General features: G+C 39.8%; 1 non-coding gene across 1 annotated transcript; it reads right to left on the bottom strand.

Annotated features, from left to right (window-relative positions):
* Positions 1-5840: 5840 nt before the first annotated feature.
* On the bottom strand, positions 5841-5947 carry LOC126008257 (U6 spliceosomal RNA). Its single transcript, XR_007495596.1, has one exon. It is a non-coding gene; the product is annotated as a U6 spliceosomal RNA (small nuclear RNA).
* Positions 5948-6966: the final 1019 nt, after the last annotated feature.

The raw sequence follows: 6966 nt of genomic DNA, 5'->3' as shown, positions 1-6966 counted from the left end.
AAGTGCTCAGGAGTTACTTCTGGTTCTGCACTCAAGAAACATTCTTAGTGGGTTCAAGGGAATATGGATGCTGGGATCGAACCTGATTTGGCTGCATGCAAGGCAAATAGTCTGCCCACTCACTATACTATCACTATGGCTTCCACACATATAACCTTTTTGTCCTTGTATAACCAAACTTGGTCCTGAAACTCTTTCTGCCATCCTTTCTCCTTCATTGCCTCCTTCCCTCCTTGCTTTTTTTCTTTTTTTTTTGGGGGGGGGGCACACCTGGCGGTGCTCAGGGGTTACTCCTGGCTGTCTGCTCAGAAATAGCTCCTGGCAGGCACAGGGGACCATATGGGACACCGGGATTCGAACCAACCACCTTACATCCTGGATCGGCTGCTTGCAAGGCAAACGCCACTGTGCTATCTCTCCGGGCCCCTTCCTTGCTTTTTTCTAAAAAATACGATCTAGGTGCCTGAAAATTCATTTATTTCCCTGAATCTCTTGTTAGAGATTAATCTTCTTCCAGAGTCTTCAAATGATCTTTCATCTATGTATCTATTCTATCTATCTATCTATCTATCTATCTATCTATCTATCTATCTATCTATCTATCTATCTATCTATCTATCTATCTATCTATATCTATATCTATATCTATCTATTTATCCAATTTTAACAACCAATGATACAATGGTCTGTGATTAGACCCTGTTCTTTTTATTTAGTGAGACTTTTTGGGCACCTGTGGCAGTATTGGGGGCTTACTCCTGGCTCTATGTTCAGGGGATAATTCCTACTGATGTTTGGGGAATCATATGGGATGTCAGGATTTGGAGCTCTGGTCATACATATATAAGGCTAGCCCCTGCCCAGTATATTATCTCTCTGAGTCCCCGAGAGATTATACATAATATATATACATAATATATAATATATAATAATATAATCTATGATATATATTAAATTTAAATTAAATTGGAATTTATATTCCTCTTATGAGGACTCAGTCCAATATCTCTTTTTGTTTGTTTTGGGGCCATACTATTTGTTCTCAAGGATACTCCTGGATCTGTGCTCAGATATCACTCTTAGACTCTGGGTGGTGCTCAGGTAACCATATGTAGTGATAGGGATTGAACTGGGTTCTACTCTATGCAAAGCAAATGCCTTTTATTTATTTATTTATTATTTTTGGGTTTTGGATCACATTTGGTGGTGCTCAGGCATTACTCCTGAATCAGCACTCAGAACTCACTCCTGGCAGGCTTTGGAGAGCATATGAGGCTAATGTTCTACCCACGGTGCTATCATTTAGGCCCCCAATTCTTCTGTTTTTATGGTCTTGAAGTATATTTTTGCCCACATTGAATATAGTAATAGGATAGAGGCATAGATAATTTCATGTTGCTCTTGGTATACTTATATAAAGTATGAGAAAATTGTTCTCAACCTTAGACTAAGACCCCTTAGAATACTATTCATAAAATCACAACAGCCGTTCAGGTAAAAGCTATAGGTTCTTGATTATATGACTTCCTCTGGGGATGTGTTCCTCTCAAATTTGGGATAAAAGAAATAAAGAATTTCAATTGTCTCCAAAAATTTGAATCAAACAGATGACTTGTGAAGGTCATCCATCTTGCACTGATGAGGTGATGATGGCCAAAGAACCTCAATTATCTGTTCTCAAACAGTATGATATTTGAGTTGTTGTCAGCATTCTTGTCAAAAAAATAATTTTGGGGCCGGAGCAGTGGAGCAAGCAGTAGGGCGTTTGCCTTGCACATGCTAACCTAGGATGGTCTGCATTTCCATTCCCCAGCATCCCATATGGTCCCCCAAGCCAGAAACGATTTCTGAGTGCATAGCCAGGAGTAACCCTGGAGCATCACAGGGTGTGGTCCAAAAACCAAAAAATAATAATGATAATAATAATTAAAAAAAAGTAATTCAGGGAATGAAAAACTAAACTGGAGTCAGAATGACTGTCAGCTTTACACTTAGAGTTCCCCAAAACCTATTAGAAGCATCTTATTTTGCTTGATCCTTGCACTTTAGTGTCCAACCTTGCTGAAGAGCTTATCCTCCTGGTTCTGGTTCTCTATTGGGCCAAATGAAGTGCTGTCTCAAATGACAGGTTGATCCTATGAACAATCTGCACTCACATAGATCATTCATGAACTCAGAAGACCCAATTCTATCTCCAAATTTGGGCTAGAAGGCGGTCCTACCAGAATTGATATGCTTTATCTTTTATTTCAGTGGTTGAGCAAGGGTTGAGAGCTAAATTGTTGGGAAATACAATTACCATAATCTATTGAGTCATGCTTGTCTGAATAAGCCTTGAGCCTAGAACTTTTCTTTTCATGAGATAAACTTTACAGACTATGATAGGCATATGAACTTGTTTGCAAATTCTTTCTCCATTTCAAGTTTTATATGTACTTTATACATTTTGAGTGAAATAAAAAACTATTTCCTGGTTTGTTTGGTTTTTTTTTTTTTTGGTTAGTTTTTTTCTTTTGGGGGGGGCACACCCAGTGATGATCCAGGGTTACTCCTGACTATGCACTCAGAAATTGCTCCTGGCTGGGGTATCGAACCATGGTTCGTCCTAGGCTAGTGTGGGCAAGGCAGATGCCTTACAGCTTGCGCCACCACTCTGGCCTCTGGATTTTTTTTGGACTATTCAGATGTGCTTCTTGTAGGCAGCAGAATGTTGCATTCAGTGTTTTGATCCATTTTGTCAATATGTATCTTAATTGATGCATTTAGTCCATTGACATTGAGAGAGATAATTATCATGGTATTTAGAATCATCTTTGTGTAGAAACTTAATGTGTCTGTTGGTCTGTTTTATTTTTTATTTTTTTTTGGTTTTTGGGCCACACCCTGCGGTGCTTAGGGGTTACTCCTGGTTGTCTGCTCAGAAATAGCTCCTGGCAGGCACGGGGGGACCATATGGGACACCGGGATTTGAACCAACCACCTTTGGTCCTGGATCGGCTGCTTGCAAGGCAAATGCCGCTGTGCTATCTCTTCGGGCCCTGGTCTGTTTTATCTTAAATTAGATTGTAGTTTGTCTTTTTTTTGTTGTTGTTAGTTTCTGAGTTTTTTTTTTTTTTTTTTTTTTTTGGTTATTATCAGTGAAGCTACGTATGTCTCCTTCAAACCTGAATGTGAGTCTGGCTGGGTGAAATATTCTAGGAGAAGCACTCATTTCATTGAGTTTTGTCACTATATCCCACCACTGCCTTAGAGCCTTTGAGGATCTTGTGACAGGTCTGCTGTAAATATTAAAGATGCTCCTTTGAGTGTAATTTTCCTTTTTGATCTTGGCGCTTTCAGTATTTTATCCCTATCTGTGGGATTCATCATTGTGATTAGGTTGTGTCTTGGTGTGCTTTTCTTTGGGTCTCTTTTAGCTGGTACTCTTCGGGCACACAGTATTTGGTTGCATGTATTCTTTAGCTTTTAAAGTTTCTCTGCAATGATATCCTTGACATCTTTCTGGGAATTTTCTTCCTGGTACTCTGGTACTTTAATAATTCTTTTTGTTTTGTTTTGTTTTTTGTTTTTATGGGGCCACACCCGACGTTGCTCAGGGGTTACTCCTGGCTGTCTGCTCAGAAATAGCTCCTGGCAGGCATGGGGGACCATATGGGACACCGGGATTCGAACCAACCACCTTAGGTCCTGGATCAGCTGATTGCAAGGCAAACACCGCTGTGCTATCTTTCCGGGCCCACTTTAATAATTCTTAAGTTGTTTCTTCTTCTGAGTTTATCAAAGACTTTTATTTTGTCTATCTACATGTCTTGAGAATTTTTAAATTCTTTTTTTCTGTTTGTTTTGTTTTTGGGTCACATCTGGCAGCGCTCAGGAGTTACTCCTGGCTCTATGCTCAGAAATTGGCCTTGGCAGGCTCAGGGGACCATATGGTATGCTGGGATTCGAACCACCATCCTTCTGCAAGGAAGGCAAATGCCTTACCTCCAAGATATCTCTCTGGTCCCGATTTTTTAATTCTCATCCATTTTTTTGTTTTTATTATTATTATTATTATTATTATTATTATTATTATTATCATTTTGGCTTTTGAGTCACACCCAGCTGCGCTCAGGGGTTACTCCTGGCTACATGCTCAGAAATTGCTCCTGGCAGGCTCAGGGGACCATATGGGATACCAGGATTCAAACCCCCGTCCTTCAACATGCAAGGCAAATGCCTTACCTCCATGCTATCTCTCTGGCCCCATTTTCATTCTTTTTAAAAGTTCTTTTCTGGGACCGACCGGTGAGGTGGCGCTAGAGGTACGTGTCTGCCTTGCAAGCACTAGCCAAGGAAGGACCGCGGTTCGATTTCCTGGCGTCCCATATGGTCTCCCCAAGCCAGGGGCAATTTCTGAGCGCTTAGCCATGAGTAACCCCAGAGCATCAAATGGGTGTGGCCAAAAAAATGTTATTTTCCAATGTCTTCTGGTAGATTTGTTAAGCGTCTTATCTTCCAACTCACTGATTCAATCCTAAACTGTTGTTACTCTGGTGGAGAGGCTTTCCAGTGATTTTTTTTTTTTTCATTTTGTCTGTCAAGTTTTCCAGTCCTGTTATTTCTGTTTGGAATTTTCTCATTACTATTTTTGTATTTTGGGCCACACCCGGTGGTGCTCAGGGGTTACTCCTGGCTGTCTGCTCAGAAATAGCTCCTGGCAGGCACAGGGGACCATATGGGACACCGGGATTCAAACCAACCACCCTAGGTCCTGGATCGGCTGCTTGCAAGGCAAATGCCGCTGTGCTATCTCTCCGGGCTCTGTTTTGATTCTTATTTGTGATTCATTTAGTTCATCCCATGCCTTCTTTGAGTTCTATGAGGATCCTCCATATTTATTCTCTAAACTCCTTATCTGAGAGGCTAAATATGTGGTTGGCACTTTTTGGGTCATGAGGGCTGTCACCTTCATTCTCTATGCCTGGTGGAGGCCAGTGTTGTTTCTCCATTGTCATGGCTGTAGTGTGTTGTTATCTACATGTCTTACTGTAGTTCATTGATTAGGAGATATGCGCAATGGAGTGGCTTGGCTCCTCTGGCTGAGTCCTTTGTGGGTAGCCTTATCTTACCTTTGTTGACAGGCTTCTGTTGACAGGTTCATCCCAGCATCAGCAGTTGCGTGTCTGGAAGGCATCCGTGCGTGGCAGAAATATAAGTACTTTTTTAAAAATTTTCTACTGATAATTGTTTCTTGAGAACTTGAATCTCTTTCTCTCTTTCACTACTTTCGCTCTTTCATACTTTTGGACCTCATTAGGTTATTCTCAGGGTTTACTCGTAATTTTGTCCTCAGGGGCCACTCTCCTGCTGTGCGTGGAGGAACATGTGTGGTACTAGAGATAGAACCCAGGTCAGCCATGTAAAAGACAAATAAGTGCTTTACATTTTGCATTATATTTATGTCTCCAAATGTGTTATATTTATGTGGAAGAAAGTTGTTTTATCTTCCCTGTTCTATCTGACAATAGTGAGCCTTTTGATAGCATGTTTAGGTCTTTAATATTTAATAAAATAATTGATAAAAAATAACTCACCCCCATGTTTTTTGTATAGATTTTAGGTATTTGTGAAGTCTTTTGTGGGCGCTTGGGCCATACCCAATGGTGTTCAACATTTTCTCCTGACACCATGTTCAGAACTACCTCCGTATAGGTTCAGGACAAGTATCTTACTCACTGCACCAATTTTTGTTTCTTTGAACATTTTTTTTTCTTAAAACTAATATTTGAACTTTTTTTAAACTTTTTTTTTAACATTTTTATTGTGATCATAATGGCTTACATATCTTTCACAGTAGTAAAAATATGGAACACTTCACGAATTTGCGTGTCATCCTTGTGCAGGGGCCATGCTAATCTTCTCTATATCGTTCCAATTTTAGTATATGTGCTGCCGAAGCGAGCACTACTTTTTGTTTCTTTGAACATTTTTTAAACTAATTTCCCCTGAATCTGATGCATGCCTTATAATGTAGTGTCAGAGTCCACTTGCCTCTTTTAGTTGTCATCTTCTAAGTATGTGTATCTAGGAAATACCTTTGCCCTGGTGCTGGTTTTATATCCTCTTAAGTCCCAAGCACATGAACCATGAGTCCATTTCCTTAGACCCCACTGTTACTCTTCTTTCCCTCATTTTGAGTTGTACATTACTACTTCTAAGTAGGGTACATTTGCCTTTTTATAAAAGATGTGTGACTTTCAGCACTGGTTTAGTGGCAATGAACTTCTTTAGCTATTTTATTTTGTGTCACTTTTTTAAATATGATAACCCAGCTGGAGAGACTCTTTTGTTTTAGTTCATGTTCACTCAACATTTGGCTACATCTTGCCATGCCTTTTAGCTTGCAGTGTCTTATTTGCTAGCTCTACTGTGAGTTTTTTGTATGTGTGTGTATGTTGGTGGTGGGGTTGTTTGGGCCAAATCTGGCAACACTCAGGGTTCACTGCTGGCTCTGTGATCAGGGTTTACTCCTCGTGGTTCTGGAGATTGAACTCCTAGCAGTTCTGGGATTGAATCAGGACCAATGACTATGTGCCAGGCAAGTATCTTACTTCAGGTATTTCTGTGAGTCTTATAGGGATTATCATATAAATAATGTTTTGCTTTGTGCTTTTAGGGGTCTATCTCTGTCTGTGGCATTTGCCATTTTCATTGAAAAGTGTCTTGGTGTTATTTTGCTTTAATTTATGAGTAACATAAATGAGCTTCTTAGATACTGGTAATTGATTCAATCCTAAAATTGGGGCACTATTTGGCTATAATTTCTTCTGTTTCCCCTTCTGCAACTATCCTTATAAATTGGATATTATTCCTTTTGAGGTTGACCCAAGCATCTCTAATATTTTTCTTGTACTTTATTTGGCTGATTTTATGCATTTCATCTTCAATTGCACTAGTCAAACTTTTCTTCTTTCTTTCTTTCTT

Source organism: Suncus etruscus, chromosome 4, assembly GCF_024139225.1.
Source record: "Suncus etruscus isolate mSunEtr1 chromosome 4, mSunEtr1.pri.cur, whole genome shotgun sequence".
In the NCBI taxonomy this organism is placed as follows: domain Eukaryota; kingdom Metazoa; phylum Chordata; class Mammalia; order Eulipotyphla; family Soricidae; genus Suncus; species Suncus etruscus.
The sequence above is the reverse complement of the archived record's forward strand: the minus strand, read 5'-3'. Positions and strand labels throughout refer to the sequence as shown.